General features: G+C 35.6%; 2 long non-coding RNA genes across 2 annotated transcripts in view; one reads left to right on the forward strand and one right to left on the reverse strand.

The window, feature by feature from the left end:
• LOC148603984 (uncharacterized) overlaps positions 1–12224 on the forward strand; it is a 248006-nt gene that overhangs the window by 219334 nt on the left and 16448 nt on the right. The window lies entirely within an intron of this gene.
• Positions 8665–11080, reverse strand: LOC148603992 (uncharacterized). The gene is made up of 3 exons (XR_015916596.1): positions 10858–11080; positions 9726–10503; positions 8665–8996 (listed from the first exon to the last, which is right to left on the reverse strand). It is a non-coding gene; the product is annotated as an uncharacterized LOC148603992 (long non-coding RNA).

The raw sequence follows: 12224 nt of genomic DNA on the forward strand, positions 1-12224 counted from the left end.
TCTAAACTGTATATCATATGTACAATGCATAAAGGACTTTATAATGAACTGCCAGAAAGGAGCCCTATGCACTTCACGTACTAAATGATAGCTCCCCTGTACTAGCCGATGATTTTTCTCTTATTTAAAGTTTATTAAAAATTTGGTTTTCTTTTACATTCGTGTGAGTTATATGTAGCATATTAAGTTAGTGATCACGATGCGAAATAGTAACAGACTTTTCTGCGTTGCCAGACTACACAAACATGGACTTTTATAAGTGATCGCTAAAAACTAAAAATGAAATAAAATGACGTAAATATAACAAGCAAGTAAGTTTTCACACTCAGTCTGATATAATCCTTAGTGTTGAGATTCATACTTCAGGAAGCCCATTAGTGACAGGTGCTCACTTATTTCTAAGTCGTTATAACGACTTAGCATCTCGTTTAAACGACTTAGTATCTTGTTTTAAGAACATAGCTAACTTGTTATGAATGTGTTTAACGATTCAAAACAAACTTTACAAAAAAGGTTTATTGTTTAATAAATTAACGTAGCCTTGATGAACATATCCTACCACTAGCGAAGTCACTCCACTCATAATTTTACGTTTTTAAAGAAATTTAGATATTTCTGTCCTTCGACCCAAAATTTTCATTCAAGATTAACGGACTAATTTGTTATTTTTTTTTGTGCTTTAGTACGAACCAAACCTGATATTGTTGACTATCTATAGAACGATAAGCCTTTTCCGCACTCAGTGTACATGTACATATAATCATCGAGGTGAGGTTTTTAAGTAGTGTTAATGAATACCGGGCATCTTCTCCATCGTCGGAAACCCAGGATCGACTACGCTTCGTACCAGGGAAGTACACAGCGTGCAAAGCTTAGTCGGTCGTTGGTTTTTGACGTTGCATATTCTCTAAACGTAATTTATCACCACTAGTTTGACAATGCAGAAAAAAATAAACAACTTCAGAGAATAAATATCGAATAACCATAATCACCTTAAAAGAGCGGAGCGTTGTTTCGTTGTGTACAGTCGCGTTCCAAAAACTCGTGACAAGCCCATCAGTTGCTTATCAAATTGGACATTGATATGGAGCTAAATGGATCTGAATAGAGCTAACCTAAAACACTACCTCGTACTTTATTTTTTTCTTTTCCAATTTAAGGTAGGATTATAATTCAATATCGTTTTAAGTTATTTCAAATTTGTCGACAGGTGACCTTGGTATTTCTATGAGGTTAAGCCCAAAATGCTTATTTCCAGAGTGTTCCAGTACCCATCAAAAGCAGTGGCCGTGAAGAAAACAAGATATAGTCTGAATGCATATACTCTAAACGTATTGGCAGAAGGTGAGATGCACACATGTAACTTTAAAAAAAACACAATGACGTAGAAAATGTTCTGAAGTAATCTTCTACCTTCAGCAGGTCAAGCATCCAACGGGTTATTCGACATGCATTGTACATGTACATGTATTGGCTTAACTTCCTCGCTCAACTTCTAGCATAACGGTAGGCTAATCATGTAAATATCAAACTATGTTTTATTCTATATCTAGGTTAGTGTAATTGATTCAGCATGATTTCATTGAAGCAATGGAGTGAAAAAGAAATTCCTAATAACACAAATGTACGTTAGTGCCTTATAGGGAGGATAATAAAGAATGAGATCAGTAAAATGTAAAATTTTCGCAATAAGTAGATTTTGAGAAAAAAAATATCTGCAACATAGCACAGTTTAGCCATCAGGAGATAAAAAAGTTGAAAACAAACCCACAATATAAAACAACACAAAGATAGTAAGACAATGCCATATTCCCGACTTGCGGACCAACATTTGGACAACATTTATCTCCCTTTGGAACAGGTGTCTATTCGAAACACGTAAGGTTTTCCATCCGATATCCACGATACTTTAAAAAATCTCGAAAGTCAAAAGGGAATTTCTCGTTCTACTGACCCTGCCATAAATTTTCTTTACCCGGGATACAAATGAAAATCATCCTTATGTAACCTACAAACAAAATGAAAAACGCTGTAAATTTTAGAAACACCGTTGTGTTTGTCTGCCGGGGATTCCATTTTCATTCGAGTTATCTCTTTTTTCTGCACCCGCCCCGTGCAGGCCTAGGTGTTAAAAGAATATGCCTGCAGCAGCGCTAAGTTTGTCGTAAAAGGCGACTAAATAGTGCTTAGAAACCTAGCCGGGAGCACAGAGCAACTGGGATGTGTGCCCCAGGTGGTGGAATGGGATACCCCTGGCGTGTTGCATGCTGCGGATTTATGGAATTCACATTTTACTCTACAAAAATAGTAATTGTCTTTCTAATTTAAATTATAATTGATACATTTTCCATTGTCTTCAAATTAAACTCGTTTTTCATATTTTTTGTTTTATTTTAGAATATCATCAATATACATTTTTTCAGTGGAGTCCGAGTTGCTCATTTACTTTTGTTACTTGTATGTATGATTTTAGTTACTTTATGTTCTTTGTTGTGTATGTCTGTTTTCCATGTCTGGTCTTTGTCCCTGGATTGCATTCTTTTGATTAACGCTTTAACCATGGTTCCCTTGATTACTCTTTGTAGACAATGATGGATCAAGTTCAAAGATTGAAAATTATAAACTCGGTCATGAATAAGGAGGTATTTTTTGCATATTTCATGTTTACTAGACTATACCGATCCCTTCATTAAGGAAGATGGAATTGATTTGAAATGAATTTACATGCACAAACCGGATATTGATGCCTGTTTTGGCCTTAAGTATACATGACTCAGTTGATAATTCAGCCATTTACGCTCATTCCGGGAGCGTATCAAAAGATTCATTTGCAATCGAAAAATAAAAACTTTAGGTGGAAGATACGACCACAGCGTAAAGTAACTGCGTGAACAGGATATGGCAAGAAGACAAAAACAATAGACCGCTTATTTAGTAATGGAGCAAGCTTAGCCCTGCGTTACAGGTACCAGAAAAAGCTACAATCCTCCTGGTCCCATGATACATGTAACACACGTCAAGTGAGACCATGGGACACGAACCCCGATACGATAGCAAAAATTTACCCGAACTCTTCGGTGTTTCAAACAAGTTCAAAGATTCCGAATTGGCAACATTTCAGGAACCCGTCTCTCTGTTAACAAGAGAAGACCACCATTTTACATATCAGAAATTACCAATCTCTGCGGTAACACAGAAGATCAACCCAAACATTATAAGCTCCGTACAATTTCGGGAACCCGACATGTCCCATATATCATCTTGCCATATCCCATCATACGAGCAGCTCGTCTGCTCACCGCCAAGCAATGTCCCCCTTTTTAATTCCAACCCCGGCTTCCTGTCACCATTTTCTAATTTAGCTTTTGATTATCCATAGGCGGGAAAACGATTGACGGATATCACTGGATGTCTGAGTTCCAATCCGGGTGTATAGCCAGATCAAGATGACGGTCTGATGTTTATGTGGTTGCCTGTGTGGCAGTAGTAGTCGCCTGTGGGACTGTAGTAGTAGCCTGTGTGGCAGTAGTAGTACAGTAACTGATGTCCCGTGTGATATAGATTACCAGTATACAGCCGTTATCAACAATGTAGTAACTTTATACCTGTGATTGAATCACCATTAGTTCCATGTCTTTACTTTCGTTCATCTATCATGGTATCGTGTGCACACGCCGGCAGCTTCCTCTGATGGGCCAAAGCAGTGTCGACAGACTTACCGATAGTATTACGTCTGATTAACTTTCAAAGTTTTCAGTAAATTTTGATTTTGGACAGTTTCAACTCAGTATATCATTCTTATAGCTTTGAAATATTTTTTTTTTCTATTTGTTTTTTTTATTAAATATTATATTTTACTTGTTTGTTAAAAATTGTAAACAGGCCCTCTTAGCTATCACTGGTCATCCGTCACACATATTACCAAGATCATTTGATCCCACCAGTATAATTATGAAAGACGGGGAAGGAAGCCTTTCCTAGTTACCCTTGATGACCTTGTTCAATTACTCCAACCTCATACCCGTCAATGAAGTATAACAACCTGAATTTTTAAGTTAAGCTGTTGTCTCCCAGGTCGGCAAAACGCACGTTTGCTTGCCCAATACACAATGGGTCATCCTACAATCATTATTCTTTTAGGACCTAACAATATAAAGGAATACAAAAATATACGAAATGTATTTTCGTAAAATATAGTGATTTTATCAAAGTCATGCTTAAACGTACAGTGTATATGTATGTTTGATATGCGTCCGATGACCAACGACCCCATTTCATCGACAGTCTGCCTAAACATATCATGACGTCAAACGTATTTGTTATCTAATTTTACTCGCTCCGACAACTAATGGATATTCTCGGAATAAACACTTTCAAAAATGCATTCACTTTTGCTTAATTGATTTATCTTTACGCGATAAATTGTAATATAATACAGTCGATCCGCTCTTAATCTGTCGGATTAAGAGATTGATTACGAAAATCACCTTTTCTTACATTGTCAATTAAATGCTCAATTCCGAAATAAATTATTTGGAAATATATAGTTAGATGTAGAGCCACATTTATCAAAGTAGTTGTTAAAGACATTATTACCGACAAGGGGACTTTTCATCTCTGACCAATGAACGCAGACAAAATATGTATCCCCATCGAGCTGATTAGGATAAATTATACTACGTCTAGTCCTTAAAAAAAGTTTGTTTGTTTGTTTGTTTGTTAGGGTCTAACGTCCGAGCAGCAATATTTCAGCTATATTCAGACGATGAACATGAAATGGATGATAAAATGAACATGAAATGATAATGAAATGAAAAAAAAAAAAAAGAATGGGACATAAAGACAGGAGGGTTCTCCCTTTTGCCGGCACATGTACTTCGTCATGATTTTACTGTATCGTACATACATTCACATGCAATGCAGTATAAGATGACTAGCGCAAACAAAACACTGGAAGACAAACATAATACATGCATGGCGATTCCTACCCATCACACTATTTTTAATTATTATTATTATTATTATTATTATTATTATTATTATTATTATTATTTATCTATTTATTATTATTTTTTGTTGGGGGTTACATGCACAAGTATACAGTACATTTGTAGCTTACATATTCACAAATAAAGAAAGCTTTTGGCAGATTTTAAAATTCAAATTATCTTACAATTGATAACACTTCCAATCCATTTGATTTACGTACAAAAAACAACACCAGTTGTGCCTTTTTTCGGGCGAACACTTAATTTTTGTTTTCGCTAAAAGTGTGATTATTGAAATAGAGGCGGTAAAGTTTGACAAAAATGAGTGTACAATTGTTAAAAAAACTTCTCATTTCTACTGCTATCAAATTATTTGTATTATGTTTTAAGAATATGTATGTATAATTTACCTTATTATGATCTGTGTATAGAAGCCTATATTGGTCACTCTCTTTTTAATTAAAAAAAAACAAGATAATAAGTTGAAAGGTCAAGATAAAAAACGATTGGCCGAGATAGGTGTCTGTATCGGTGCATTCATTGGTATAATTTTTATTTTATTTTATCACTTTATACCTCCGCTCAACGAGATTAGAACACCTTATCATCCGTCATTCCGACCGATTATTTCGGCTCCCAATGGATGGGTTTGTTTCAAACCTTGATGCGGCATTCTAAAGATGGGCATACGCTGTAAGTGATTCTGGTTGATCTGAGATATCTGCTTCCTGTACGAGTTTGGCGTGCCTAATGCAAACAACGCCTGTAGCTTTATAGGGTGGAATGGGCTGAAGGAAATAGGACCAGATGGGTTGCAATCAGTTCCGTACAAAATAAGGCAAAAGGTTAGTGAATTTAGAAGGTAAATACGACTCGTACATGTTCCAACAATTTAAAGGTTCTTGCAAAAGTGATCTTTTCTCATAAACAAATGTATATCGTTGTGTTTTACTAATACAATATTGTTTACAAGAGTATCCGCTTTTATATACGTTTTATAGTATTGTGAGTAACCCTTGATCCAGGTGAGTTACAGCGGTGGTCAAAGAGTAATCAAGGGAACCAAGGTTATAGCGGTATTCAAAAGAATGTCATCCAGGAACAAGACAAGACATTGAAAACAGACATACACAACAAAGAACATAAAGTAACTAAAGTCATACATACAAAGAAACAAAAGCAAATGAGCAACTCCACTAAAAACTTGCAGCATGGACGAGGTGCACCGGTAGGGTAAACCCATGGAACCTCCTCAGTATTTGGAGATTTTCCAATTTGCAAATATCACAGAGGTTATTTTTTTTGGAAACGCTGTGATACTCGTTTCCTTTAAATCAAACTAGCATTGCCAAGTTTTCCTACATGACGTTGGAACTTTCAATTGGTGTCGACTCAGACGTCATGAATTTCTGTCAATAAGACTTTTATAATATTATAGAGAATTTGTGAAAAATCCTGTTTCTTGTTTTCATTCAGTGGTCATTTCTTTATGTAAAAAAAAAGGGGGGGGGCTCTGATTTTATATTGAGTTAGAAATATTTTTTGTCGAGCAAGCGTGGACATATTTTTTTTTATTTTGACAACTTACATTGTCATGTAATGGGGTAAATACTGAATATTATTTTTTTTTCTGTCCATGGCTAAGAAAAAAAATTCAAAAATCCCACATCTTGATTTTTGAAAGAAATAGTCTCAGGCATTAATATATCCCCCATCCCTCCACCCACTTCCTCACTATAAAGATGATAAGTACCTTAGTTCTACATCTGAGCTATATGGTTTCAATCATACATTTTACCATCATTAACAAATATTTGAGTTTGGAAGGAAATAGTAATCAAGGGAACAAATATTCAACACAAACACAATTTAAAATAAGAAAGTTAATACATCCAATGGTTAGTTAAAAGAAATATCAGCCTGTCATTTCGACCTGACTGAAGTCATGACTAAATCAAAGTGAGTACACTGCGGCAGATGTTCAAACGAATGAGGGAGATGTCCCAAACTGACAACATAACTGAGAATGAAGCTGTTCAGTCCGAAAACTACTTTTTAGTTACAAATAATAAACAAATCACTGAAAATCCAACAGAATCTATAGCTCTCTGAATTATCATTTATTCAGCAAAAAATGATGTCGGTCATTGGGCGTTAAGTGGGGCAATAGTCATTTTTCAAGTTCCCAACAAGTAGATTACATGTATTTTTCACATGAAATAAAATTTGAATCATATCAAGAGTGGCAGATCAAAAATAAGAAGAAAGAGGGTTCATGTCTAATATTAGTATTTGTTCACTTTTGTCCTGAACAAAACCCAAAACTATTCCTTTTGTTCCGGCCCCGTGCAGGTCCGGGTGTCAAAAGAATAGGCCTGCAGCAGCACTAAGTTTGTCGTAAAAGGCGACTAAATAATCCCACAGAGCAACTGGGATGTGTGCCCCAGGTGATGGAATGGGGTACCCCTAGCATGATACGTGTTGGGGTTGTCAGGCAAAATACGGAAAACCTGACCGCAAACAATAGTTGTGCACCGTGTTGGGAAATATGTCACATTCCTTGCACGTTAAAGAACCCTGCTGTGGTATTCGATAGGAGTATGAATCTTTGCGCTCCGCCACAGGAGGCTAAATTGCCCGACTTTACCCATCCCCCCTTCTTCTAGTGGCAATCAAAATTTGTCGACCCTATTAACCTTGTGTCCCATCCTTTTATTTTTTCATTTCATGTACATGTTATCATTCATTTCATGTTCATCGTCTGAATACAGCTGAAATACTGCTGCTCGGACGATAAACACAACAAACAAACAAACAAGATTCCTCTTGTTCCGTCACTGATCAGGACATGAGAAATACCCTGGCTGCTGTTAATAACGGTGGCATGTCCATCAACAAGTTTGCAACCAGAACTTGATTTTATTTCACCTTTTTTTCAATGAATTACATGAGTCTCTTTTTTATAATTGGTATCACATGCTAGACGTGCATGAAGATCCGACTTAATGCTTGTTAAATCAATCATGTATATAGGGTAGATACATGTATTTAAGTTTTTAACAGCTAAAAGAAAACATTTTCCTTCGCGCGGCTTCGACCACGTAAATCCCCCCTCCAAGGACATTGCCCTGAACCCGGTACCTCAGACCTCTCGTCTAAATGGTGCCTATACTTCTTGCCCAGCTAGCTACGTCTTTGTGCAGATAGCAATGTCACACTATATCCTGAAGTAGAAGTGGGGGATACAGAAATGCGTGTAGCTGTTTTTCACTGTTTGTGTTTGAGCGTTATCTTTTTTTTAATGTTTTTTGATTACCGCTATAACCTTGGTTCCCTGAATGCGTATAGAGTTGAGTGTGTTCTATACACACATAATTTATTTAAACTTCAAAGTTTTGTGTCATATTTAAAAGAAAATTGTAGTTAATTGGTTATGGTGTATAGAATAAAGCATATTTTTATGAAGCAAGATATATCTTGTCCATTTCAAGAACCTTATGCAAATTCTAATATGCCGCTTACTGTCCATTCACTTGTTATGTCACTTTTTAAACGTCCAACATCATATCTTGAGATTTGAAATATAGTATTGAATGTAAATGTGTGTCTTGAGTATTATTCATAATACATGCAAATTTCAACAATAAGACTGGAATTTAATTATGGTATTTTATCTGTATTGCATGTACAAAAAACACAAACTTATAATTTGAAGTACGACAAACTTAACCCGCAACTAGCTAGCTCTCCCTAAAATCAAATGAATCTTCAATGACGTGTTCAAAATAAAAACTATGATATGTTTTGTTATTTGATTTGACAACGCTTTTTGTTACACTATTTCCTCTACAGAGTTGACTGTAGCCACTTTCCTATACGACATGTACACGTTTGTAAGTCTAAATTCCCAGCTGCATATTTTAAATGTTTGTCCTTAAATAATTCAAAATAAAATTCTTGTTTTCAAACCTCGATATTTCTGGATGCTAAGGGTCTGCTCACGAGTATCTAAATAAAAAAAAAAAAAAAAAAAAATACGCTAAATTTTAACACGCTAATTTCCTTTTGAATACTAATACTTTATTGTAAAATTAAATTATGAATATACATATCCATGCAGATTAAAATTTCTAAACATATAACGCGTTAAGTAATGTATTCAGGCGCGGATCAAAGCACAACTGCTGGTAAAATATTCAATATAACATTCTTGTATACATGCATTTATAGATGTGCCAAGAAATTGATTACATGATGAAAATAATAATGCAGCACCGAAAATAAATAACAGATCCAATGACCCAGCATTGAGGTATAAACCCTTAGTTATATATGCGATAATGCTGTTCAACAGATATTATACGCCATCTCATAACTTCCAACGTGTCATAGTTTTCCTTTCCTCTTTCGTTTACCACGAAGTTGACTTTCTTATGAGCAACCGAGCGGGTGTTTCTAGAAAAAAGCAGAGGACGTTTACCTTACCGGTGTTCCTGGTCCATGCTCCCAGTTTTAGTGGAGTCCAAGTTGCTCATTTGCGTTTGTTAATTTGTTTGTAAGAGTTAAGCTATTTTATGTTCTTTGTTGTGTATGTCTGTTTTCAATATCTGGTCTTTGTTCCTGGATAACATTCCTTTGATTACCGCTGTAACATTGGTTCCCTTGATTACTCTTTTAAATTGAAAAGGCACTTGTTTGTACTTTAGTGTGCTATGTCAGTAATAATACAATACCCACCTATTTATGCATGATGTCACAAGTTTCGAATCAGGTTGTGGATAATGATCAAGCAACTACTGGATATATAGTGCATGCCATTTAATATAGAGCATTTCGTCAGTTTACAAGAATCCCCCGCTCGATTCCCTCGTCTTTTGCCCATTGACTTCTGTCGACGTAATGTCATAGGCGCAGTTAGCATTGTCACCTTATGAAAAACAAAACAAATCTCCAAAGCCGATAAATCCTCCCTTTGCATAGTAAGGGTTAAATAATGCTTCATGAGCTGGTATATAGAAGATGTTTCAGGTGAAATTATGTTTTTTTTTTTTTTAAATGATGGGAGCAGCATTTCTGACATATACGTTATTTAAGCATGATCCTTAATATAATGACTTATGCTTGACAAACTAATATGTTTATCCAATTAAGCATTTGTCATGTGTCGCGGAACTGCATTATTGTTGCTTGATTAGTACCGGATTATTCTCACTAGCAACTTTGTGGTTGCCGCTGGCGGTGCAGGACATACAAATCATTCTGGATACCCCTTTTTATGGGAGTTCTTATTGCTAGTGCTTCAATTTTTGTTTTGTTTTGTATTACGTCTTGTTTCCATTATCGTCAGTGTTTAGATGTAATCCTTTTTATTCGGTTGCTACATTTTGAATGTAGATCTTCTCTGTTTTATGTGTTCACGTTCAGGCTATATTTTTGGATTTTTACGTATCGCACTGCTGACGCTTCGACATTCCTTTCGTCGATATGATGCGTTATATTATCCGGAGGGCTATACCTTAAATATTCAAATAAGTTTACTACATGAAATATCCATATCCACACATAAATGCTAAGTTTAAAACGAATGCAGTACAAAATAAAAAAAAAGTATTGCACATGATAATTTTAATATCGCTTTAGTTCAATTTACGATTTAAGTACCAATCCACATACAATTTAGACACTGTTAATGGTAAAGTGATGCATGGTGTAAACAAAAACAAACAATGTTTTTTTTTTAGTCTACATATGCTATACTTTTACACAACGGTAATCATTTCTGCATTCAGATATGCACGTTTTAGAAAGAAAAATTATACATTTGTCTCATTCTATAATCAGTCGTACAAAACCAAAGCAAGAACGATACCTTTTGTAGAATGCCAACTTCATGTACAAGGATGACATTCCTGGGTTATTACTGCTGGTGGATTGTGAGAAGGCTTTTGATACTGTTGAACGGTCCTGTATGGAAGAGACTCCGGATTTCTATGGTTTTGGTCCGACCTTTATTAAGTGGATCAAAACATGCTATTTAGACATTTCTAGTACATTTCTGAATAATGGACACATGTCAGCATTGTTTACCTGAAAAAGCGTGTGCGCCAGGGTGACCAGCTGTCACCTTACCTGTTTATTATGGTTTTAGAGTTGCTGAGTGCTGCGATTAAAATGACAAAAAAGTATCCCTAGTCATTATAGAGGCTCTGAGTTCTTACTAAGTCAAAATGCGGACGACTCTTCTTTAATTCTGGATGACAGTGAAATGTCATTAGAAAATACCTTATATCTCTTTGACAAATTCTCAGAGTGTGCTGGTTTGAGAGTTAATATTGACAAGAGAGAAGCAATATGGATTGGTTCAAGAAAGGGATGTGGGGAGGAAATTAGTCCTCACAAAGATTTAAAATGGAATCACGCGGGAAGGTTGAAATTACTGGGCATATGGTTTGAATCAGCAAAGGTTGACAAAACCATTTGCAATTTTTATGATAAAATTCAGAGCATCAAGTATCTACCTAACACATGGATCTATAGAAAACTGACATATATCGGAAAGAACTGTTATAAAGACCTTAGCTCTTCTTATATTAGTTCAAGTGTTAACAGTGCTTAAAAATCCCCCAGTACCATCCTAAGGGAGATTCAAAATATTTTCTTTAATTTTCTTGCATATATTTAAAAAAAAAACATTTCCAATGGAAGCCTAAAATTAACTCAAGTATCATTCGGAAAATAGTTGAGTCACGCTAAAGCGACGCTTTCCATTATTATGATGAGTCCTTCCGAGACTTGCGAAATGAGCATCAACAACCATGGCAAAAAGTGGTAAATGAAATATACAAGAAGGCTATGTATATGAAGTCTTCCGAAGCCCCTTCAAAACAGGGAAACCCATCCATATTCCAGAAAAATCAGCCCTTCCTTGGTATCTCAAGACATGGGACATGCCATGTTTACAACACATATGGGATTTGTGTCAAAAAAAAAAACCCAAAAAAAACTGCAATTACGCCCATAGAGGACCACGTCTTGCCTCAAAATGCAGCAGAGTTGCTGGATCAGAGATCAAGGACAAAGATTGACAACCCTTCTCAAGTAGTGATTTGCAAGGATATGCTGTATTGATAACAAGATTAGGAATTGTGGATGATCAAGAAAAGCAAAAAAAAAAAATAAATAAATAAATACCCAGCCATAACCAACTCAGACATTGTTTATGAAAAATAGCTAAAA

The sequence above is a fragment of the Perna viridis genome, chromosome 11 (assembly GCF_037379345.1).
Source record: "Perna viridis isolate PV_CMFRI_1.1 ecotype Kerala chromosome 11, ASM3737934v1, whole genome shotgun sequence".
In the NCBI taxonomy this organism is placed as follows: domain Eukaryota; kingdom Metazoa; phylum Mollusca; class Bivalvia; order Mytilida; family Mytilidae; genus Perna; species Perna viridis.